The sequence below is a fragment of the Mauremys mutica genome, chromosome 2 (genome assembly GCF_020497125.1).
Source record: "Mauremys mutica isolate MM-2020 ecotype Southern chromosome 2, ASM2049712v1, whole genome shotgun sequence".
NCBI lineage: Eukaryota > Metazoa > Chordata > Testudines > Geoemydidae > Mauremys > Mauremys mutica.
In genome coordinates this window covers 46,047,946-46,074,381 of record NC_059073.1, presented here as the reverse complement: position 1 = coordinate 46,074,381, position 26,436 = coordinate 46,047,946, and the positions used below count along the sequence as shown (strand labels likewise).

Genomic DNA, 26,436 nt, shown 5'->3' with positions numbered 1-26,436 from the left:
TGAGGGTGTTCCTTGCAACATTATTGCCAGCTGATACCCAGAAACAGCATGAGTGATTTGTTTGCTTTGTGATGTTGGCTTCCTTTGTCCTGAATTCAGCAGTAACATCTTGCTAATCCTGTGTTTAAATCTATAGACACTAATGCTCCCTCTTTTTGGATCTCGTCAGTGAAATATCAAAGGCTTAGAAAGACTAACAATAATTTATCCATCTGCGGGGCTCATACAAAACTGAGGATTAAAATCTCTGCAGTACATAGGCTGTAAATTATGCATTGCTCTGGACATTACTATGAGTAATTCTGCTTCACTTGAAATGCTATGATCCAAAGTCTGGAAAAGATTAAAGGATGAATTTCTTTCTTGATTCATTACTGCACATGTTCTGTTCTTTTTACTTATGTCTCTATTCTGTTTATGCACAGAAAATGTTTTATTCATGGATCTGTATATAATTGTCCATGCTTGTGCCACAGGATCTATTCAAATGCCTTGACATTATAAATATACATCTAATTTTATGTTATTTATTATTACAATGGACATTAACTGTACCATGTTTTGTGTATTTTTATGATATGACACTAAAAAAGTTAAAAGTCCACAAGTTCAAATTCTGAAGCATAATAATCATTTTCCTATTACAAAATGCACAGATACAGAAGTATAATAGCCAATCTGGTTGATAACACTAACAGGCTCTGTTAAGGATGGATTTTTTTCTCCAAAGCCGTTTTGATTTTTCTTCTTCCATATCAGTAAAGTTAAAAGGTTCAGGGGCAAAAATTACTGGAAATCTACATCAAAATTTTCAAGTAATCATATTCTCATGTTGGGAGCTTTTTATCACTGCCAATTATAATCACAACATAAGATTTATTTTGGTCTGGATAAGGATTTCCAGTACAATTGGAAGGACATAAGATTTTGCTAATACACCCATGCAAATATATAGTCATAGCATAAAATAAAGCTTCTAATTAGCTCTGATATGACATTGCGATCCATTCCAGTTTACCAGTAAAATTAAGGGATGGTGTGTATATTTGCTTGTTTTGAATATATTGAACACTTTGTTCTGATTATATTCTGTTCACACAAGAAAATACATCTGCTCCATCAATGATATAAAATGGGTATTTCCTCAGGGGTGTGTAAAGTGTATATAAATCTCTGCGTCTGCCTGATATTTGCATAGATGCTGCTACGTATGTCACTTGTGCATTTAGTTTTCTTTGTGATGTGGGAGTAATGCTAGTTAGTTCTCTATGGTGTAGTGAGATCATGGACATTTTTGTTTACATGTGTAAAGCTTTAGTTGTACTGTGAATAGGGCCCCACTGTACATTATGACTCCACATTGCACTTATGGTTTAGGTCCACTGTATTTACATAATTAGAAAAACCGTTCACGTTTAATGATATTACAATATAGGCTTTATAGACCCACATTAGATATTTTATGTTAATTAAATTAATAATTTACTTATTTTTTTCCACAAATGAATCTTTGTAAAAAATACATTGTTGTTACAATTAAACATAGCTTGTAGAAAAGCACCCTTTTGTATTACCCAAAGTCTCATTTTTCTCCAGGAACTCCCGTTGCAGCAATCCCCACCATAAGCCATTAGTTTAGCACATCTGCCCACTCTAATGGCTGCTCTAGTGTACACATACCTGACTGCCTTCTAATTTAGACATCACCAATAAGACACTAATGTTAATGTCTCCTGGGCCAGTTAAATCCTGGATTATTGACTAGCTACAGTTATCGGTTCATTTGGTCGTTGGAGGTGAACCAAATGCACCTGAGGTCATAAATAGGTCAAATGTTTATACATATTTCAGAGGAACCAAATATTCTTGTTGCACTGATAGCCAAAAATAAGTGTACGTATAATTTAAAATTTGTTCTTGCAGAGCATTCCACTGAAATTTCACTCACATGCAATATCCCTTTTGTTTATCCAGGCAGAGGTGTCTAATTAGGCATAATGTCCTTTTCAGGATGAGCTGCAATTTAAAAAAATTGACACAATTTAGCATCAAGAAAACAAACTGCTGCCATCACACTTCTGATAATCTTTTATAAACATAAAAAGAAAAGGAGGGACATTTAAGCTAAGCTATTTCTAATTAAAATAGTAAATAGAGATATGACAAAACGAATAAATCAGAAACTGTATATTCACATTGGGTCAAATTCAGCTCTAATGCAGTGGATGCAACTCTACTGCTATTAGTGGAGTTTCATATGTTTACACCAGAGGGAAAATTTGCTTTTTTTACTCAAGCAAGTAGCTGCCTTCTTTGGTAAAACTATCCAGATGAGAAAGGCAAATAGCAATTGATTCCAGGTCTGAATTTGGCCCCTTGTTCATCCTGAATAGTAGCCTGTGCAATTAGCAGGACTGTATGTGGCCTAAGGTACTACTTAAGGTGAATAAGCGTGACAGAATCTGGCTCTGTGCAATTTCCCCCCTTACTGGTTATTTTACATGCAAGTTAGAATGCATATTATACCCTTAATTCAAAAGGAAAAGATTAGGCTATAAAGAATTGTGCACTAGGATGCATGCTGTATTTCACTAAGTGTGGATTTACAAATGAAAATAAAATATGTGAATATAGGAGAAGTAAAATGATCCTATGATAAAATTCTTACAGCTTCTACATAAAGGACGATATATACTGTACAACCCTGTGGGCTTGATCTTCCAAACTTTGCACACGAAAATATGCAACTGTCTTTAATGTGAATTTTGCATCTTCAAGGAATTGAAGATGAGGCCTAGTGTTTGAAAATTCCATACATTTGAAGGTGCCTGCTAAAAAGAAAAGCTAAGGTTACCTTTTCTTGTATCTTGGTTACAAAAAGAGTGAAAAATAAAAAAAAAGAAGAAGAAAAATAACCACCACAGTCTTTCCCCTCTATAGTAATGTTTTTGTTTTGTTGTTTTAAGACTAAGGATCAAAAGTAGACATTTATTTTTCCAGACAAGTTGCTTAGAAAAAGTGCATCATGGCTTAGGGAAAATAGGTCAGTGTGATGGAAAAGCTACATTTCCATCAAAAACATTAAACAGGTATACATACATTCATGTGATATATTTGAAATGTGTTACTTTTACAGAGTGCCATGTCATAACTATTTGTATTGAACATTACATACCACCCTTGGAAAGTGTAATAATTTGCACACCTTCCTTTGTTAAACCTTTTTCATTCCATAAAGTAAACTGCCCCTCGTCTGCCCATTGACACTGGGTGAAAATTGCCATCTGCTGAAGTATACACACAGGGAAGGATTAAGAAGGCAGCTGTCAGTTCCACTGATCCCCAGGAGGATCAGATAAGATGTGGTGAGATATGCAATAGCTCCTCCCTTGTTTTTATCATAAGTAACAAATACCACAGTAAATGGGGAGTGATAAGGAACCAAAAAAACAACAACAACAACAACAACATAGCTACAAATAGCAAAGTCATCCCCAAGTATCACTGAATCTTGTAGAACCGTTGTTCTGGGAATGGTTCTGCTAATAGCAATAAAAATTAGCAGTCTTACCAGATGTGGATAACAGTTTTTAAACTGTCAAAGTGTTTCACATACAGTAGTTCTATTTCACAATTCCATTTCCTCATTAAAAAGCCAAAAAAATGCCTAAAGTAATTAATTCTCCTTCGGTTTTATTTTCTTTTTTCTAATTGTATTGGTCCCCCTTCCCATGGCCTGTACGCATCAAAAACTTCCACTGTCTTCAATGGGAGGCATGTGCACATAAATAATGCAAGATAAGCACCAAATAATCATTGTTGGAATATGCACCATGTAATCACTTTTCCTTGTCTAAAAAAGCAATGACAGTGTCAGGGTTTCTAGCCCATTTTTTGAATGACACTTTTTATGGATGCAGAAGCACTGAATGAAGAGAACCTGTGGGAACTCACCAGGACTTCCTCACAACAATTTCTAACAGTTCCCTAAGTTAGAACTCTGCTATTTACACCAATCCTTCAGACACTCTGTGGATGAAACTTCTGCTGAAGTCTGTGGGAGTTCTAGTGATGCAGATTTGGGCCTTTAGAGAACACATTTGAGACTCAGGCAGGTTCTACACTACCACTTACTTCAGTATAACTTATGTCACTCTGGGGTGTGAATAAGGCACCCCCTGAGCAACATAAGTTATGTCAACCTAAGTGCTATGTGGACAGCGCTATGTCAGTGGGAAATGTCCCACTGACATAGCTACCAGCTCTGGCACAGCTTCTAGTGTAGACTGGCCCTCAGATACAACCGCCCACTATTGTATTAATTTAGATGGAATATATGGGCCCAAAGAGTCAAAGGTATTAACATGACCCAGTCACTGCCCAACATTAAACAGTGTTAAAGTTCAGAGTTTGGTATTCAGAGACCTCAGCCTGCTCAGTACCATGGCAAACACACCATTAAAATCCTTTTAACCTTTTATTAAAAGCACAGAAAAGGAAACCCAGTTAAAGCATTTGAAATGTAAAGTACACCTCTACCCCGATATAACGCCACCCGATATAACACAAATTTGGATATAACGTGGTAAAGCGGCACTCCGGCAGATCAAATCAAGTTCGATATAACGCGGTTTCACCTATAACGCAGTAAGATTTTTTTGGCTCCCGAGGACAGCGTTATATCGAGGTAGAGGTGTATTAAGTAAGTCTTTCATTTTAACAACATCCCTGTTCCCTTTTGCTGGAGCGAGTTTTAAGATGGAAATCTCCCCCTTATCTGACAATCTTTAAGATAATCATAACTGTCCTTTTAGGAAAAAGAGAAGATGTTAGTTGGGATGAGCTAGAGCTGCTCTTACTGCTCTTGTTAAACTCCAATCCCATTTCATCCCAGATGGTGTCTGGGATTCAGCTGGAGCTGTTGGAGGTGGTAATGTCATCTGGATCCCTCTCTCTGGCCTGGTGTGGTCAGGACATCTCACAGGATGATGGAGGCCTGGTGTCCCAGGAGATGGTGGGGGTAGCAGCTCATGATGGTGAAGCTCTCTCCAGTAGCCAATTTTTCTCCCCAAAGTCTCTTTCTTTAAGGAGTCACAAAGGGGTCATGGGCAGAATAGTCCGTCTCCTCATTATTTTGTCCAATTGGGCCTAGTTTCTGACACACTGATTTTGATTCACTGACTTCCAGTTGCACACTTTTTTTTTTAAACCAAGCATGATCTTAACACAGTCCTTGAGCTACATCAGGAGGCCTTTTTGTTTGGACTAATTCAGTCTGTTTCCCTTTTGTACCTTTTCCCATCAATATTTGTTATTATAGGTTATTGTGACATAGTATGAACTTCAGCTGGCCTGAGCTCACAGTTATGACAATTGGGCCTACAAATTTACCCGAGCACCCACTACTGGCTCATTTCTTCAAGTGCTCTGCACATGTAACTCCTACTGAAAACAATGGGAGTTGTGTATGTGGAGCACATCCAGAATCACAGTTACTATAGAAGATTCATGGGTGTTGGCAATATACACACATAATATTCAGCCTGTATCCCACTTGTACAAATTCTGTGGGCTTAATTGTTAAAAAGGAGAGGCCTGCTGACATGTGCAATTGTACATCTGCAGGTGTGAGTGTAATCAGCTAATCAGGTAATTACATGTACCACTAGCTAGTTAAGCTCCTAACCAGCCACTTGCAACCATGGTAATTGAGTACACAAATGTAGGCTTTTTTGGCACATGGGTCTCCATTTTTACAAGTTTGGTGCTTATTATTAAATGAGGATAATGCCTTCATTTGATATTTCTTTACTTGGTTTCCTTTCTCAGTCCTGAACTGTAACAATCCTTTCTGTTCCCGTTCATATACATTTAATCATATATTTGCTATTTGTTATTTTATGGGGTGGGAAGCAGAAATTGTTATGGTTTTACAATTAACTTTACAATACAGTAAACATGTGCACAGGTGAAAAGATGAGCAGTAAATATAGAGAGGAAGTTGCAGTAGCTGAATAAGGCTGGGCAGCTCTGCTCATCATGTGTTAACATTGCATGTTCAGCAGGCTTACTGTTAAGAGTTCCATGTAGACAGCTACACACAAGAAATCATTTGCAGTGCACAAGTTTCGTTGTTCCTACAAAACCCAAAAACTATGTTGCATATCACTGGCACCTTATCTATCAACTATGCACACATACCCCTCTCATTTACAGAGCACTCCAGTAATGTATCGAGTGTAGATGATATATTGTACATGAGTATTCCAGAATACTTAGCAAAGTCTCAAAGCCTTAGTCTTCCCCACTGGTGTGGAAAAGTGCCTAAACACTGACCTAAAGAGGAGGAGAGCTCAGCCTTCACACCCAGTCATTAGTCTTTCTCCTGAGATTGCCAACAAGGGTGTCAATGAATGCCCATTATACTGGTAGTTTTTGTGGCAGTTGCCACTTGTATACTAGGAATTGGACTTTACACTACTAACTCATTTCATACAGGCCACCAAACCATTGACAAATTGTCATGTCTACCACTATCAAATAGATCCAGATTCAGTTTGGTGACTAATGGAAAAATGGCTCCATATTTCATTATCCTATTCTTTGAACCATCCAGGAATTTCTCACATACCAATCTTAAAGTACATATGCAATCCCTCTTTCTTATTCCTTATCCTGTAAATAGATGTCATGAGCAATAGGTTAAGTGCTACAATTTGTTATTTTTGGGCTTTTCCATATGATTTTGTAACCAAATCTGAGGCTCTCCAACATGTTTGTTTGCATGCAAGAATGTTTCCTTCTGTGTCAACATGCATCTATTTATCCCTACCCTACCACCGAAATAGGCCCACTCAGAGATATGTTCAGGAAAGTGTTTATTTTGCTCAAGTATCCCTGCAGCAAATGAGAGCAGGACTGTAATCTGTGCCTCTAGCTGCCCCATCTCTCCCTTGTCTTATTCCTGCCTACTACAGCTCATGGGCCTGAACATCTTGTTGGGTAGAGGGGGTGGGCAAAGGACACTTCCTGAGAAGAACATGGAAATGCTCCTAGCATGCCTCAGATTATAGTCCCAGCCATACAGCTACACTAAAGCACCTTGCCCTTTCAGAAAGCAGGAGAAGGGCATAGCCCAGTGTCCAATCTCATCCTTTTTTCCCCCCTACTCAGCAACTTCTTATGCTGGGGCAATCCCTGGTCATTCTCTTCCACTTACAGTCACTGTAAATGTGTCTGCTGCTCTATGCCCAGGGCACCATTGGCCAACTCCACAATCCCTGGGCTATTCATATGACAGAAAGCATTAGTTTTCCATACAAAAGCCCCTTAAACACACTTAACTTGAAAGACTTCGTACATTTATGGAGGAATATGCACATAACTGAAAGAATTGACCTCTCAAGAGCAGCATAATCAAGATTCAATGCTGTATTCCAGAGATGTCTTTATTAGAAACTTACACACTGTAATATGGGCATGGATTCAAAAACTGTGATATTGCAAGAAAAAAAGTGTGTTTTTTTTCTGCTAGGTTTACACCACTGTTTTTCTTTAAATAGGTTCTTAAAATAATCTTATCACTTTGAAGAGCCAATTACATCTCAGTTTAACAGAGCAAAATAATTAAAGAAAAAATATTATAGAAGAACTTGCCATCAACTGGAGAAGTACATCTCTTGTTTCTAAAAACTACCATTAGAAATATTTTAGAGTACTCTACAATAGTAAACTATCTTCTAATACACCTATACCTTGATATAACGCTGTCCTCGGGAGCCAAAAAATCTTACCGCGTTATAGGTGAAACTGCATTATATTGAACTTGTCTTGATCTGCCGGAGCGTGTAGTCCCTCCCCCCCCCGCGCTGCTTTACCGCGTTATATCCGAATTCGTGTTATATCGGGTGGCGTTATATCGGGGTAGAGGTGTACTGGTAAGCAAACTCAGTCAAAAGACAAATCTAAATCTGAGACACCAATATTACAATCTATACCCAATCTTACAGTCCTATCACACTCAAAATTCCCCTTGACTTCAGTTCTAGATACAAATGACAGGATGAGTGGGTGCTCTCCTGCAGCAAGCCACAGCATGACAGGCACACCTGCCTCAGTTGCCCTTTTCAGATACCTCAAGGACTCCACGCCAGGCTCCTTTGCTTAAACAATACCCCTCCTGGAGACCAGTTTATTACCAAACATAGTGATCAGCATTAGCAATGCTCCTTGATCAAAGGGATAGCCTGGAGAGGCCAGTACCCAAGTAACCAACAGGAGGTGGGGGGTGGGGATGGCCTAGCACAGTTATAGCAGAGAGAGCTCGTGACAAAATTAGCCACCAAGGTGAGGAGAGCTTGAATGCAGTGAAAGTTCAGCTGCAGTGGGAGGAGTTTGGAGGATTATAACAATTAGAAAAGCACCAAGTCCCCAGGAAAACTAAGAAACAGAATAAAGAAAACCCAAATGTGCCTAACAAACATTCCCTAAATTTAGGTTACATTAAAAAAAAGGGGGGGGCAAAAAAGGAGGCAGAAAAACATCAACAGGGTGGAGGCTACCCCATTTATTGTATAGAGTGCAACATGCATGATTACCTGCCTCATGGACACTAAGGGTACGTCTACACTACGGGATTATTCCGAATTTACATAAACCGGTTTAGCAAAACAGATTGTATAAAATTGAGTGTGTGCGGCCACACTAAACACATTAAATCGGTGGTGTGCGTCCACGGTCCGAGGCTAGCGTCGATTTCTGGAGCATTGCACTGTGGGTAGCTATTCCGTAGCTATCCCATAGTTCCCGCAGCCTCCCCCACCCCTTGGAATTTCCGGGTTGAGATCCCAGTGCCTGATGGGGCAAAAATCATTGTCACGGGTGGTTCTGGGTAAATGTCGTCAGTCACTCCTTCCGCTGGGAAAGCAACGGCAGACAAGCATTTCGTGCCTTTTTTCCCTGGATTGCCCTGGCAGATGCCATAGCATGGCAATCATGGAGCCTGTTTTGCCTTTTGTGACTGTCACCGTATGTGTACTAGATGCCACTCACAGAGGCGATTCAGCAGCGCTACACAGCAGCATGCTTTTGCTTTTGCATGACAGCAGAGATGGTTACCAGCCATATTGCACCATCTACCATACCATAAATTGGTAATAAGATGATCGTGGCTACCAGTCCTTTTGCACTGCACCATTTGCTGCTGTCATAAGTGTCCCTGGCTGAGATCAGCCAGGGGCGCAAAAGCCAAAATTGGGAATGACTCCCTGAGTCAATCCCTCCTTTTTGGTATCTAAAAATAGAATCAGTCCTGCCTAGAATATGGGCAAGTGTACTAGAGAACCACTCTATATCATAACCAGAGAGCACAGCTGCTCTGTGTCAGATCCTGCAGAAATTATGAGCTGTATGCTATTCACAGGGGATGCTCCTGCAACAACCCCACCTGTTCATTCTGTTCTTCCCCCAGCCTTCCTGGGCTACCATAGCATTGTCCCCCCACTTGTGTGATGACACAGTGACTTGTTAGTGAGAAATGAGTGGAAGGCAGCCTCCAGCTGCTATGATAGTCCAGACAGGACATTAAGCAGTGTGTACGAGAGGAGCCCAGCATCCCACTGCTAGTCCAGGGGCAACTGAATCTTTTCTTTACACATGAAGGGTGGGGGCTGATGGAGCTCAGCCCCCTGTTGCTATGATGAAGACGGTTACCAGCCATATTGCACCATCTACCAGGAAAAATTAGGGGCAGGCACCCTTGATCGACCTAACTGATGCTAGTCGGCATGGTTACCAGTCCTTTTGCACTGCCCCATGTGCCAATAGGCTGATGATGACAATGGATATCAGTCTTATTGCACCATCAGCCACCCATGGCAGGGGGGGAGCAAGGATGTTGGTGTTGAGTGCTGCAGCATCGTGTCTATCTGCAGCATTCAGTAAAGATAGGGTGACATGTAAAAGAGTCAAGAGAGGATTGTTTTCCCTTTCACTTCTGGGGGTGGTTGGGGGGGTGCGTAAATTGCCGAGCTATGCCCTGACCCACCGCGGACACTGTGTTTGACCCTAGAAGCATTTGGAGCTCAGCCAAGAATGCAAATACTTTTCGGAGACTGCAAGAACTGTGGGATAGCTTGAGTCCTCCAGGCCATGAGCGTCCATTTGATTCTTTAGCTTTCCGTTATGCTTGTCACGCACAGTGAGCTGAGTCCCTGCTATGGCGTCTGTCTGGAGATTTTTTAAAAATGATTTTGAATTTCGTCTTCTGTAACGGAGCGCTGATAGAACAGATTTGCCTGCCCTTACAGCAATCACATCCGCATGGTCCATGCTGGAGCTCTTTCTTTATTTTGATTTTTAACTGCCTTGCCACACTTGCTGATCGGAGCTCCACGCTGGGCAAACAGGAAATATTCAAAAGTTCGTGGGACTTTTCCTGTCTACCTGGCCACTGCATCTGAGTTCAGATTGCTGTCCAGAGCGGTCAGTGGTGCACTGTGGGATACCGCCCGGAGGCCAATACCGTCGATCTGCGGCCACACTAACCCTAATCTGATATGGTAATACCGATACTAGCGCTACTCCTCTCGTTAGGGAGGAGTACAGAAACCGGTTTAAAAAGCCCTTTATATCGATATAAAGGGCCTCTTAGTGTGGACGGGTGTGGCGTTAAATCGGTTTTACGCTCCTTAAACCGGTTTAAACACGTAGTGTAGACCAGGCCATAGTGTAAGAGTGTGCATGGTGCAAGCAACTCGCAGCACTCAGAGCCAGAGTATGGGCTCTTGAGGCTAGAGTGGCTGAAATGGATGAGCAGAGGTACACAAAGAAGACTTTCAGGAAAATAGTACAGTGGTCCCACTACCTGTTGAACAGCCCCTGTGCTGTTAAGGAAGATGAAAGTCTTGGGGCAGGAAACCATCAAGCTGGATTAGAGAGAAATGATCCCATAGCTTGGATCTACCTTCCAAATGATGTCATGGTAGCCTTTCACACTGAGGATATCCCTCCAGGGGTGGGGACACCAGTTATTAGAAAGATATAGGCCAGGGATCCCCAACACGGTGCCCGCAGGGGCATCTAAATGCACCTGCGTCCTGGCCGGCAGTGGAGCATCCGCCGAAATGCCACCGAATTTCTGCGGCGTTTCGGCGGCAACGCCTCTTGATGACGTTGCTTGTCGGTGGCAAGTGGCATCATTGAGAGGCGTCACCGCCGAAACACCACAGAAATTCGGCGGCGACGCCTCTCGATGACGCCACTTGCCACCGACAAAATTCGGCGGCATTTTGGCAGATGCTCCACTGCCGTCACGGTCCTTCGTCTGGCGCCTGTCAGACGAAAAGGTTGGAGACCACTGATATAGGCAATAGTAGGGGCATATTCAGTTATTAGAAACATAGATAGTTGGGTTTGCGATGATCCGAGCACCACAGGTTGAATTGCCTGCCAGATGTGAATGTTGCGGACCTTTCAAGACATCTAGATAACCTTATAGGCAGTACTGGAGAGGAGGCAGTGTTTGTGGTATCTACAAGGTAAGAGATTAAAGTCCATGACCACCATGGTAACATTCTCTGAAATGCTTCTAGTTCCACACACAGGCCCAGGAATATAGGCAGATCTGCAAGGTCTCAATGCATGGATGAGATGATGGTATAGGGAGGAGGGATTTAAATTTATTAGGAACTGGGGAACCTTTTGGGGAAGGAGAGGCCTATACAGGAGAGATTGGCTCCACTTACACCAAAATGGAACCAAATTGTTGGCATGTAAAATTAAAAATGTCATAGAGGAGATTTTAAACTAAGGGTTAGGGGAAAGCTGACTGGTGTGGAGGAGCACACTGTTTGGGTGAAGACATCCCTTAGGGATGAATTTATTAGAGGGGGAAGTCTATATCCTAGTATCAGTCTTCACTGAAGAGAATTTGGGGGAGATGCCCAAAAAGGATATCTCTGATATGGGCAATAAATCTGAAGTACTGTGCCACAATGATGTGTCAGTAGAGGAGGATTTAGAACCAACTGATAAATTAAATAGTAATAAATCACCAGAACCAGATGGTATTCACCCAAAGTTCTGAAGGAACTCAGATATGAAATTGCAGAACTACTCATTGTAGTATGCAACCTATTGCTGAAACAAGTCTCTGTACCAGAGGATTGGAAGGTAGCTAATATAACACTGCTTTTTAAAAAGGACTCCAGAGGCAATCCTGGAAATTACAGGCCAGAAAGCCTAACTTCAGTTCCGGGAAAATTGGTAGAAACTATAGCAAAGAGACGAATTATCAGAGGCAGTCATCCTGTTTCCTAGTGTGAACTAATGGTCTGTAGCAGATCCAATTAATACCCCATCTTGTGCTTTATCTATTAGGACATTGATCCATAAGCATACAAGATCATTTTCTTCCAAGTTATCAGTGACTTGGAAATAGGTTATGCCATTTTTGACATAGAATGCTAGTTACACTCCCCTTTTGCCCACTCAATTTTTCCTAAATAGATTATAACCTTTGATTTTAACTTTCCAGTCATGACAATCATCCCTCCAGGTTGAATCTGAAATGAGCAAGCAGAGATTCCTCCCCCAGAAACCATGGAACCCCAAGTTCCACTTATTCCTAGAGAAGATTTAATGCCTAGAACAAGAAAAGAAGAAAAAGGAATAAGACAACAATAAACCAGCACAGCAAAGTTAAAGACATGGGTCCTGATTTACAAAGGTATTCAAGCACCTAATGATACACATAGGTTTGCAAGCACACCATTTAGGCACTTGTGATGTTTTTTATAAGAGTAGATAGGCACCATGTAAGCCCACCTAAACATTCTAAGTGCCATTTTTCCTCATGCACCTGTGTTCTAGCCATTGAGCATCTATTGGCATTTTTAGAGAACTTTAAAAAAAGAATGGCGGGACAGGAAATGCAGGGCAAGCATGAGGGAGACAGAGAGAGACTGAGCTTGAGTTAGAGAGATACATTTTTGGGAAACAGAGATAGATTGGTAGGCTGGAATTTTCAAATAGACCTAAAGGAATAAAGTGAAAGTTGCTGGCAGTTGGGCACCTTACTCCACTAAGAGACGTTTTGCAGCATGAGCTTTCGTGGGTGAATACCCACTTCTTCAGATGCAAAGAATACCCACTTCTTGCATCTGAAGAAGTGGGTATTCACCCACGAAAGCTCATGCTGCAAAACGTCTGTTAGTCTATAAGGTGCCACAGGATTCTTTGCTGCTTCTACAGAACCAGACTAACACGGCTACCCCTCTGATACTTTACTCCACTAAGAATCTTTGAACATCCCAGCCTAACATACTATTAAATTGCATCCGACGAAGTGGGTATTCACCCATGAAAGCTCATGCTCCAAAACATCTGTTAGTCTATAAGGTGCCACAGGATTCTTTGCTGCTTTTATTAAATTATTATTAGCAAATAAATAAATAAATATAAAATGTCTCTTTGTATAATGATGTCCCATTATCTGTCTGTATGTGCAGTGAAATGTTACAGTTCTGTTTCACTTTCGACAAGTCAGCCATGATCTAAATCACTTTTTGGTAGCGGTATTGTAAAGAAGAAAAATGCTGGTTCAAAGATGAGACCAAATTCAACTCTCAACAACATAAATGGAGGGAAATGCTGAATTCAGCTAAGAGCAGATTTTGGCCCATAGTTTTTATTTTTTTAGTTTAAATGATCCTCCACAGGGATCCTACTCAGTCATATTGCTGTGGAATTGCCACTCTCCCTTCACTTTGCGTTGCCTATCCTTTCCCTCAATTCTATTCAAGTGGTTTAATTTTCTAGCTAATGTCTTAATAATAACCAAGTTTATGTCACTCCAATTATATCAGCCTTCCATTCCACATATATGCTTCTAATTTCAGGGGAAATCTTATTAGTATGATCCTAGCACTGGCACAAAATTCATTTGACTTTTCCTTCTCCACTTTCTTCTGTCTTCTCCCTCTGCCTCTTTTCCCTATTTTGACATGTAACTTTTTGGCAACTAAAATATTCCCACTGTGTGTGGACAGCTATAAACCCCTCTGCCACTATCCTATGGTTTCAAAACTGACCTATTAATTATTTATAGTGTAGTCCTGTTCACCTGTCCTCCACCTAATGAAAGGTCAGTCATATCCCAACAACAACAAAATAATATATAATAATAATAATAATAATTGGAGATATACCAATCTCCTAGAACTGGAAGGGACCTGGAAAGGTCATCTAGTCCAGCCCCCTGCCTTCACTAGCAGGACCAAATACAAAAGGCATCATGATGAACCCCTTTCCTGCTCCCTCCCCTTAATCAAAACTCTAAGGTTTTGGATGTGTCCAAAACCCTTCACAAAGCCAGCATTACATTTATTTTCCTTCACTTTCCAGTCAAGATACTTGAAGCTCATCCTGAATCTCTCTTTCATTCTTCCTCCCCCTTATTTTTTTTCCTGCCTGTCTAATTTCTGATTCTTTTCCTGCTCTGTGCATCTACCCACACAACAATATCCAGACTTTGGCACAAAGCAAGTAGATCACATTTGTATTAATTTGATCACTATCTATAAAAAGCACCACTCATTTCCCTGCTACCATACTTCTATTCTCCTGCCATCATTTCCCTTCTGCCTCTGGCAGTACATCCTTGGATACCACAGGCCTGTCGTCCTAAACTCCCTCACAATCACCCAATCTCTGCTATTGCTAAAGGCTCCTCCATGTGCTTTAACATCATACTGTTTCAAACAGTACTACATTAAAACACATCAGCAGGGTAGACCAAGTAACGAGCAACATGTTAGTGAAATTTAGATATCACTGTGACATTGCACTCCATATGATTTTATGAAAAGATGCTAATGATTGTGAATATAATGTAACTGGAATATGCTTCATGCAAAAGGTATCTTGTAAGGTATTACAAAGTTTATAATCTACTGAGTGTGGTCATCTTATTTGTATAAATGTATCATTCTTGTATCTGAAACTAGAAATATGAAATATAACTCTGAGGTCCTATTGTAATTATGCAAAGTGTGGGCCATTAATGGTGGTTTGGAATCTTGATGGCTCCAATCAATGAGGACAATTAGTTGTAAATGGCTCTGTTTACTTGCAAACCTTCCTGTGAATCAAGCCAGAGTGACCAGGGGAGCAGAGTGGACAGGGGGCTGCAGACAGGGGAGTTTGAGAGGGAGAGCAAGAGATCCCACTGCTGAACAGGCTACTAGGTGAGAGTACTAGCTGTTGGTGTGAGTGAGTGTGCTCGACTGTTTGAATTTTAATTGTGATTCTGATTTCAGGTGACTTCAGTTTCAGTTACAGCTGCTGTGGCAGTTGGGACTGAGTGCCTGACCTTGTTCCCTTGATTGTTCCCTTGATTGCCTTTGATTGGCCTTCCCCATTGTGACTCATGAGTGGGTGGGACTGACCTAGGCAAGTAGGCTTTAAAAGCCAGAGGCAGAGCAGACAGGGGGCTGCAGACAGGGGAGTTTGAGAGGGAGTTTGACAGAGGGAGGCTTACGATGGTTAGGAAGACCTGCAACACCTGTGCCAGCACTGCTTCTGTCTTCTCCACCTGCGCCTGTAGCCAGACAGAGCGCCTGAGCATGGATGCTTCTGCCCAGATCCTGGTGTGGTTTTGCAGGGACTGTAACTTGCAGTTTCCACTTACTGATATCCAGGCTGGTGGGGGCATCCAATGTGAAAGGTGCCTACTGGTGGAATCTCTCAGGCAGCAGGTGGGAGAGCTACAGGAGGAGGTGGCTAAGTTGAGGAGCATCCGAATCCACGAGCAATTCCTGGACAGTGTTCATGTGGAGACAGCTGAGGTAACTATCCCAGTACACAGGACTGCTGACACACCACTGGTGGAGGAGGAGATGGCTCAGGGTGGACACTGGCAGCTGGTTACTTCTGGCAGCAGGCAGTGCTCCACCCCTGCTCCAAACCCTCCCACCATGGTAATAGGTAACCGTTATGCTCTTCTTGATACAGGAGAGAAGGAATCACCCCCTACAGTAAAGGAGGAGAAGCCTTGTACCCCTAAGGCTGGGAGGTCTGCTGCCACCACTGCGAATAGGAAACGTAGGGTAGTGGTAGTTGGAGACTCTCTGCTGAGGAGGACGGAGGTGCCCATCTGTTGCCCTGACATTTCATCTCGGGAGGTATGCTGCCTGCCGGGGGCCCAAATCCAAAATGTTACAGAGGCATTGTTGAGGATTATCCAGCCCTCTGACTACTATCCCATGCTACTCATCCATGTGGGCACAAATGATACCGCGAGGTGTGACACTGAGCGGATCAAGAGTGACTACAGGGCTCTGGGAGTATGGGTGAAGGAGTTTGGAGCACAGGTGGTATTCTCTTCAATTCTTCCTGTCAAAGTAGGGGCCCGGGCAGAGACAGATGTGTCATGGAGGTGAATGCCTGGCTGCAAAGATGGTGTCACCAGGAGGACTTTGGCTTCCTCGACCATGGGATGCTATTCGAGGAAGGACTGCTAGGCAGAGATGGCGTTCACCTTTTGAGGAGGGGAAAGACCCTATTTGCACACAGACTGGCTAACCTAGTGAGGGAGGCTTTAAACTAGGTTCGACGGGGACAGGTGAGCAAAGCCCACAGGTAAGTGGAGAACATGAAGACTTGGGAGATAGGTCGGAAACAAGAGGGAGCGTGGGCTATAATGGCAGAGAGAAAGGAGGGTCAGGGCAAAACTAGGAGGCAAGATCAAACCAGTATCTTAGATGCCTATATACAAATGTGAGAAGTATGGGTAATAAGCAGGAAGAACTGGAAGTGCTAATAAATAAATACAACTATGACATTGTTGGCATCACTGAAACTTGGTGGGATAATACACGATTGGAATGTTGGTGTGGATGGGTACAGCTTGCTCAGGAAGGATAGACAGGGGAAAAAGAGAGGAGGTGTTGCCTTATATATTAAAATGTACACACTTGGACTGAGGTGGAGATAGACATAGGAGACGGAAGTGTTGAGAGTCTCTGGGTTAGGCTAAAAGGGGTAAAAAACAAGGGTAATGTCATGCTAGGAGTCTACTACAGGCCACCTAACCAGGTGGAAGAGGTGGATGAGGCTTTTTTTAAACAACTAACAAAATCATCCAAAGTCCAAGATTTAGTGGTGATGGAGGACTTCAATTATCCAGATATATGTTGGGAAAATAATACCGTGGGGCACAGACTATCCAATAAGTTCTTGGACTGCATTGCAGACAACTTTTTATTTCAGAAGGTTGAAAAAGCTACTAGAGGGGAAGCTGTTCTAGACTTGATTTTAACAAATAGTGAGGAACTCATTGAGAATTTGAAAGTAGAAGGCAGCTTGGGTGAAAGTGATCATGAAATCATAGAGTTTGCAATTCTAAGGAAGGGTAGAAGGGAGTACAGCAAAATAGAGACAATGGATTTCAGGAAAGCGGATTTTGGTAAGCTCAGAGAGCTGATAGGTAAGGTCCCATGGGAATCAAGACTGAGGGGAAAAACAACTGAGGAGAGTTGGCAGTTTTTCAAAGGGACACTATTAAGGGCCCAAAAGCAAGCTATTCCGCTGGTAGGAAAGATAGAAAATGTGGCAAAAGACCACCTTGGCTTAACCACGAGATCTTGCATGATCTAAAAAATAAGAAGGAGTCATATAAAAAATGGAAACTAGGACAGATTACAAAGGATGAATATAGGCAAACAACACAGGAATGCAGGGACAAGATTAGAAAGTCAAAGGCACAAAATGAGCTCAAACTAGCTACGGGAATAAAGGGAAACAAGAAGACTTTTTATCAATACATTAGAAGCAAGAGGAAGACCAAGGACAGGGTAGGTCCACTGCTCAGTGAGGAGCGAGAAACAGTAACAGGAAACTTGAAAATGGCAGAGATGCTTAATGACTTCTTTGTTTCGGTCTTCACTGAGACGTCTGAAGGAATGCCTAACATAGTGAATGCTAATGGGAAGGGGGTAGGTTTAGAAGATAAAATTAAAAAAGAACAAGTTAAAAATCACTTAGAAAAGTTAGATGCCTGCAAGTCACCAGGGCCTGATGAAATGCATCCTAGAATACTCAAGGAGCTAATAGAGGAGGTATCTGAGCCTCTAGATATTATCTTTGGAAAACCATGGGAGATGGGAGAGATTCCAGAAGACTGGAAAAGGGCAAATATAGTGCCCATCTATAAAAAGGGAAATAAAAACAACCCAGGAAACTACAGACCAGTTAGTTTAACTTCTGTGCCAGGGAAGATAATGGAGCAAGTAATTAAGGAAATCATCTGCAAACACTTGGAAGGTGGTACGGTGATAGGGAATAGCCAGCATGGATTTGTAAAGAACAAATCGTGTCAAACCAATCTGATAGCTTTCTTTGATAGGATAATGAGTCTTGTGGATAAGGGAGAAGCGGTGGATATGGTATACCTAGACTTTAGGAAGGCATTTGATAGGTCTCGCATGATATTCCTATCAATAAACTAGGCAAATACAATTTAGATGGGGCTACTATAAGGTGGGTGGATAACCGTACTCAGAGAGTAGTTATTAATGGTTCCCAATCCTGCTGGGTATAACAAGTAGGGTTCCGCAGGGGTCTGTTTTGGGACCGGCTCTGTTCAATATCTTCAACGACTTAGATATTGGCATAGAAAGTACTCTTATTAAGTTTGCAGATACCACCAAACTGGGAGGGATTGCAACTGCTTTGGAGGACAGGGTCATAATTCAAAATGATCTGGACAAATTGGAGAAATGGTCTGAGGTAAACAGGATGAAGTTTAACAAAGACAAAAGCAAAGTGCTCCACTTAGGAAGGACCAATCAGTTTCACACATACAGAATGGGAAGAGACTGTTTAGGAAGGAGTACGGCAGAAAGGGATCTAGGGGTTATAGTGGATCACAAGCTAAATATGAGTCAACAGTGTGATGCTGTAGCAAAAAAAGCAAACGTGATTCTGGGATGCATTAACAGGTGTGTTATGAGCAAGACACGAGAAGTCATTCTTCCGCTCTACTCTGCGCTGATAAGGCCTCAACTGGAGTATTGTGTCCAGTTCTGGGCACCACATTTAAAGACAGATGTGGAGAAATTGGAGAGGGTCCAGAGAAGAGCAACAAGAATGATTAAAGGTCTTGAGAACATGACCTGTGAAGGAAGGCTGAAAGAATTGCGTTTGTTTAGTTTGGAAAAGAGAAGACTGAGAGGGGACATGATAGCAGTTTTCAGGTATCTAAAAGGGTGTCATCAGGAGGAGGGAGAAAACTTGTTCACCTTAGCCTCTAAGGATAGAACCTGAAGCAATGGGCTTAAGTTGCAGCAAGGGAGGTTTAGGTTGGACATTAGGAAAAAGTTCCTAACTGTCAGGGTGGTTAAACACTGGAATAAATTGCCTAGGGAGGTTGTGGAATCTTCATCTCTGGAGATATTTAAGAGTAGGTTAGATAAATGTCTATCCGGGATGGTCTAGACAGTATTTGGTCCTGCCATGAGGGCAGGGGACTGGACTCGATGACCTCTCGAGCTCCCTTCCAGTCCTAGAATCTATGAATCTATGAATGAAAGCTTGGGGTCTCACAGGACATGTGACCATGTCACCTGGTACAGGAATCCATCTTAAACCTGGGGCTTTTACATCTAGAAGGAGGGGTGGGCACCAGAGCGACAAAAGATTCCCGCCTTGTGCCCAAGCTATCTAAGGGGATGGAACAGAACAAAGGAGGTTCCAGTCATGAGAAATCCTGTAGGTACCACCTGAGCTGGAGCTCACAAGACCTGTGCCAGGGGAAAGGGTTGGGCCCAGACTAGGCAGGAGTCCAGTTTGTGAAAGAAGCTTATTGGAACATCTCTGAGGGTGAGATTTTATTTGTAATCAGTTCCTTAATGTATTAGGCTTCGACTTGCGTGTTTTGTCTTATTTTGCTTGGTAACTAACTTTGTTCTGTGTGTTATTACTTGGAAAAGACGGTTACTCACCGTAGTAACTGTTGTTCTTCGAGATGTATTGCTCCTATCCATTCCAGTTAGGTGTGTGCGCCGCGCGTGCACGGCTCTTCGGAAGATTTTTACCCTAGCAACTCCGGCGGGCCGGCTGGGCGCCCCCTGGAGTGGCGCCGCTATAGCGCAGGATATATACCCCAGCCGACCCATCCGCTCCTCAGTTCCTTCTTGCCGGCTACTCCGACAGTGGGGAAGGAGGGCGGGTCTGGAATGGATAGGAGCAACACATCTCGAAGAACAACAGTTACTACGGTGAGTAACCGTCTTTTCTTCTTCGAGTGATTGCTCCTATGCATTCCAGTTAGGTGATTCCCAAGCCTTACCTAGGCGGTGGGGTCGGAGTTAGATGTTGCAGAACGCAACCGCTAAGCCAGAGGCTGCAACAGCTCTGGACTCCCGGACCAATGAGGCAAAGGTGTGGACCGAGGACCAGGTAGGTGTACAACACATCCCCCGAAAGGGAATGCGAGCCAGGAAGGCAGCTGAGAAGCGTGAGCCCTGGCGGAATGTGCAGCAAGGTGGCTCTATGGCACATGGGCCGAAACAGAAGAGGTGCAGATGCACAACGTCATTGAAGATGAAATCCTCTAGGAGGAGACAGGTATGCCCTTCGTCCGGTATGCCGGTACGATGAAGGTTTTGGGGGGCATTACGAGAGGGCTCAGTCCGCTAGATATAGATTGCGGACGCCCTGCAGATGTCGAAGGAGGGCAACCGTTGCTCTCCTTGCACAGAGAGTGGCTTCGGAAATAAGACCGGAAGGAAGATATCCTGGTGGATATAAAAGGCCGACACCTCCTTGGGGAGGCAGGTCGGACGTGGTAATAACTGCCCTTGTCCTTGAGGAACACAGTATACCTTGGGCCTATTGTGAGAGTCTGAAGCTCGGAGACTCGTCTGGCCGCAGGAAAGGCTACAGGAAAACTGTCTTGCAGGACAGGTATATCAATGAGCATGTTGACATTGGCTCGAATAGGGCAGTCATAAAACTGGGTAGAACCAGATTGAAGAGCCAGGTTTATGGTGGGGCCCCACTTGGGGAGGAGGGGGTGCATAAATGCTCCAAGCCCTGAGGAACCAGATGGAACGGAGCGGGATCTCGGCGGGAGAAACATTGCGCGTTTCGGAGCAGCAGGAGAAACGCTTCCACTTGGCCAGATACTTTAACCAAGTGGAAGATTTTCTACCACCCCGGAGAATCCTGTAGAACCGAGGCCGAACAACGTAACTCGGATCGGTTTAGCCACGCAGGAGTCCTGCTGTGAGGTGCAGGGATTACAAGACCGGGTGGTGAAGGTTGCCGTGATCCCGCGTCATGGGGTCTGTGCCAAGAGGGTTGCTACTGACAGGTGTAGCAACATGGTGTGCTAGTGCTGCCCAGGCTACACTGGAGCAATCACGATCAGGGGCGCTCTGTCCCTGCGGAGTTTGAGCAGGACCTTGTGAACCAGCGGGGACAGTGGACAGCGTACGGCAGATGGCTGATCCATGGCCTCAAGAAAATCCTCCAAGACCGAGCCTGGGGAGAGGCCTTGGAACGAGGAGAATTTCTCTCCCTCTTTCCGTTCTCGCGAAAGCGAGGAGGGCTATGCGGGGGAAGACCCACTTCTGGAAAACGGAATAGATAAAGACGGGAGGAAACCACCACTTGTGAGACAGGAAGGATCTGCTGAGACGATCCGCCAGCTGAATCGCCTGGTACACAAGGCAGACTGCTCTCAGCTCTCGGACATTGATGTGTAAGGCCAGCTCTTGCGCTGACCGAAGGCCGTGAGTGCGAAACTACACCAGGTGCGCACCCAGCCGAGAGATGGGCTGTCTGTCACGAGGGACCCCGAGGGGTGAATGAAACAGCATCCCCGGATACACCGGGGAGGACGCCGACTCCCGGTCGAGGGAGCCTAGGCTGCTCGGGGGAAACGAGACGACCACGAGTATGCCATCTCTGCCCGGGTGGCACCCCCAGGTGAGCCACGATTGAAGTGAACAGAGGCAAAGCCTGGTATGTTTAGTTGCAAATGTGTAGACAGCCATGTGACTCAGGAAACCGAGGCAAGAGCGAGCCCAAGTTGGCGGGAAGGTCCGTAGACCTTGTACAATTGTTACCCTCGCCTGAAACCAAGGCTGAGGAAAGCAGGCTCTGGCGAGTCTGGAGTCCAGGACGGCCCCAATGAATTACCTTCCCTATATGGGAATCAGAGTGGATTTTACTATTGATCATCAGGCCTAGACACAGGAAAAGGTTTGTGTCGATGCCCACATGACTGGTACTTTGGGCCCGGGGGTTCTTCGAATGAGCCACTCGTCTAGACACGGAGAACGTGTATCAGACGGTGGCGAAAAAAGGCGGCGATTACAGCCATGCACCTTGAATACCCCTGGGCTGTATAGAGGCCAACCGGGAGGGCCGTATACTGGGAATAACGATGGTAGGCCCCAAACCGAGGGTACCTTCTGTGTGGAAGAGAAATGGCAACGTGAAAAACACGCGCCCTTCATATCGAGGGCGGCGTACCAGTCTCCGGGATCCCAGGATGGGATGACGGTCGCCCTGGGTACCATGCGGAACTCATCTGCATCGTGACTTGTTGAGTTCCTGCAGGCCTAGGATAGGTCTGAGACCTCCCTTCGCTTAGGGGAATAGGTTTCGCCCTTAGGTACCTCCTGTATAGCTCCGATGAGGAGGAGCATCCGTACCTCTTGCCAGAGGAATCACTCGTGAGAGGGGTCCTTAGGAGGGGCGAGGATGGGTAGGCTTTTGCCCCATTGGTGGTCAGAAGGACCCTAATTCTGGCTCCTTTGGGGTGCGGATTGATGGCCACGACCGTGTAAGCCATGCCCGCTGGCCATGTCCTGACCTTGTCAAGGCGCAGGGTAAGAGCGGAGGTTGGGGACGGAAGCGTCGGCGCTGAATTACCGGTGTGTGCATGCCGAGAGAGAGAGAGAGAGCAAAGTGACCCTGCTGCCCTTTAGGTTCTGCAGCCTAGGGCCAGTGTTGTCAGAGAACAGGCCTGTGCCACTGAAAGGCAAGATCTGTATAGCGTGCCGCAGCTGCGAGGGAAGGCTCGATAACTGGAGTCCTGAAACGCGCCGCGTGGCAACACCCGAGGCCAGAGTCATGGCAGCGGAGTCAGCTGCGTCCAACGAGGCCTGGAGGGAAGCTCTCTCCAGCTCCGTCCTTTGCTGCAGGAGGGCATCGAACTCTTGACGGGAGTTCCGAAGAACCGACTCTGTAAATTTGCCCACCGTCACCCACAGTAGCGGATAAGCAGGGCTTGCTGGTTCGCTACACGAAGTTGCAGGGCCCCCTCCGGGTACATCTTACGGCCCAGTAAGACCACACGCCCAGCCTCTTTGGATTTAGGGGCTGGTCGCATTTCGATTAGAGGAGGGCCGGAGGGGTATGTTCCTGCCCCCGCCTCATCTGGGGAGGAGGAAGAAGAAAGGCCCGGGACAAGCGGGTCCTGTGTGGGCTCGAGCTCCTGGACGACCTCCTGATCCGGTGGGATCTGGGAGCCCGGTGCCGAACCAGGGGTTGCTCTGTACCGGTCGGACGGGGACGACTAATTGTCACCTCTGGCACCCAGAGCTCGGAGGGAACGGAGCGAGATGGGATCACCGGTACGCCTCTGGCGTGGTAGTACACCCACGGCGTCCAGAATGACCACTGATAGGTCTCCTGGAAGACTCTGGAGGGCACATCGGAAAACAGAGTGCTACGCATATGAAGTGTCCGCACGGGATGACACTGATGCATGGCTGGATGGCCCTGGAGGAGCTGAAAGCTCTTGGTAGAGTCTCCGTCTGTAACTGATGTCGCTCGATGCGGCACCGGGGATCGGTACCGGTAGACAGACCGGTACCGAGAACGGGACCTGCCACCGAAGCTGTGCCGGGCGGTCGACCGAGGGCGGTGCCTGAGGCTTGATCGCAGCTGAGTGTCCCGGACCGGCAAATGGGATGCTGACCGGTGCCGCGAGCACTACTGGTACCAACAGGGAGAACAGTGCCGAGACCTAGATCGGTGACGGGACCGAGAACATCTGCGGAACCGCGACCCTGAACGGTGCCGCTGTGCGGTGCCGAGGTAGGGTGGTCTGATCAAGGCAGGCTTGCCCAACGACTATGTAACCCCCACCGGCGGTGCCGGGGGTTGAGGCAGCGTAGATGCTGTCGTTGCAATCAGCCCCCTCGCCGTGGATACTGTCTCCGGCGTGGAGGGAATAGTGAGCTCGACCATAGCTGGCACCCCGGATGCAGCTTCATAGTGAGCTCGACCACGGTCCGTACCGGGGAGTGTTCCAGCACCGGACTCGACGGCTTTTGCCTGGCCGGAGTTAATGGTGCGGGCATTGTCGGTGCCGCGGTAGACATCGGTGCCGGGCGATCCGACGGAGCATAGCGCTCGGCTGCGGAGCAGGCGGCTCGGACGCAGCTTCAGGGCGAGCTCGACCACGGTCCATACCGAGGAGCTTTCCGGCACCGGACTCGACGGCTCTTGCCTGGCCGGAGTTAATGGTGCGGACATTGACGGTGCCGCGGCAGACATCGGTGCCGGGCGGTCCCACTGAACATAGCGCTCGGCTGCGGAGCAGGCGGCTCAGACGCAGCTTCCTAGCGAGCTCGACCACGGTCCGTACCGGGGAGCTTACCAGCACCGGACTCGACGGCTCTTGCCTGGCCGGAGCTAACGGTGTGGATACTGTCGGTGCCGTGGCAGACATCAGTGCCGGGCGATCCGACTGAACATCGCTCGACTGCGGAGCAGGCGGCTCGGACGCAGCATCCGGGCGAGCTCGACCACGGTGCGTACCGGGGAGCTTTCCGGCACCTGACTCGACGGCTCTTGCCTGGCCGGAGTTAACGGTGCGGATATTGTCGGTGCCGCGGCCGACATCGGTGCCGGGCGATCCGACGGAGCATAGCGCTCGGCTGCGGAGCAGGCGGCTCGGACGCAGCTTCATAGCGAGCTCGACCACGGTCCATACCGGGGAGCTTTCCAGCACCGGACTCGACGGCTCTTGCCTGGCCGGAGTGAAAGGTGCGGATATTGTCGGTGCCGCGGCAGACATCGGTGCCGGGCGATCCGACTGAGCATAGCGCTCAGCTGCGGAGCAGGCGGCTCGGACGCAGCTTCCGGGCGAGCTCGACCACGGTGCGTACCGGGGAGCTTTCCAGCACCGGACTCGACGGCTCTTGCCTGGCCGGAGTAACTCTTCATCCTCCAGGAGAGAGGTCCATGCCGAGGGTACGTCGGAGTCAGCGACGGTGGTGCCAGGAGGCCTTGGCGGCACCGGCGGTCCGGTGCCGAGGGAGCGCGCCGTGAAAACTAACTAGCGCTCGGCGCCGAGAGCGGAGGAGCAAGAGCTGCCTCCCTCAGGAGCTGTTTAAAACGAAAGCCCCGCTCCCCTTTGTTCACTGATTAAGGGCCTCACAAATGCCGCACTTATCTGTGAGGTAAGATCCCTCTAGGCACTTAGGAGAAGATCTCTTGTCGGCAGCGGCTTGCGGCCGGCCGAGCATTAGAAAACCCTGTGGACCGGGCATCGGACCCGGCCCCGGGTGAGGGGAAGGGGATAAACCCCAACCCCTGTAAAATAAATACACTATACTATTCTACAAACAAACAGAGTTAACTACAACTATAAACAGAACGAGAGAAAACTACGAGTAGCTAGGGAAGTGGAGGTCAGCTGAGCTGTGCTCCACTGTTCCAATGGCCGTCACGGGCGGAAAGAAGGAACTGAGGAGCGGATGGGTCAGCTGGGGTATATATCCTGCGCTATAGCAGCGCCACTCCAGGGGGCGCCCAGCCGGCCCGCCGGAGTTGCTAGGGTAAAAATCTTCCGAAGAGCCGTGCACGCGTGGCACGCACACCTAACTGGAATGCATAGGAGCAATCACTCGAAGAAGAACCACTTAAATCCTACTTTTTATACTTGATAAAATCACTTTTGCAAGGGAATGAGCCCTTAATTCTGGGCCTGTTTCTACCAGCCTCAAGACAGATCAGATTAGCCTCAGGGCTACTCTCATCTGCATTGGCTGGCTATTACACTTAAGGGGCTATTTGCCAGTCAAGGGCAACCAGAGCAAAAAAGAGCTCCAGTGATGCCCCCCTCGTCCCTCAATACACCCACCTCCTACTTTTGGGGCTGCAGCGGTGTTGATATCTCCATACCAGGGAAATCCACAGCTGGGGAGATCCAGCAGCTTTCTGGCCCTTTTATGCCACTAGAGAAATGCAAAGGGGCCAGAAAATATTAGACTCTGGCCCCATATGCTCTGCTGACTGATACCACTGTGAGCCCCTCAGAGGACATCAAAAAGGAGAATATGGCCCAAAATGTTCAATGTGCTGTACAGAAACTAACTAGTTAATGCATGTTCACCTACCTTCGAGAAATGCCAT

At 45.9% G+C, this 26,436-nt stretch overlaps 1 long non-coding RNA gene across 2 annotated transcripts in view; it reads right to left on the bottom strand.

Moving 5' to 3' along the window:
- Positions 1-1,822: 1,822 nt before the first annotated feature.
- Positions 1,823-26,436, bottom strand: part of LOC123365266 — a 57,233-nt gene continuing 32,619 nt past the window's right edge. For both annotated transcript variants that reach the window (XR_006577507.1, XR_006577508.1), the window contains one exon: positions 1,823-2,016. This is a non-coding gene — a long non-coding RNA (uncharacterized LOC123365266). The remainder of the gene's footprint in view (positions 2,017-26,436) is intronic.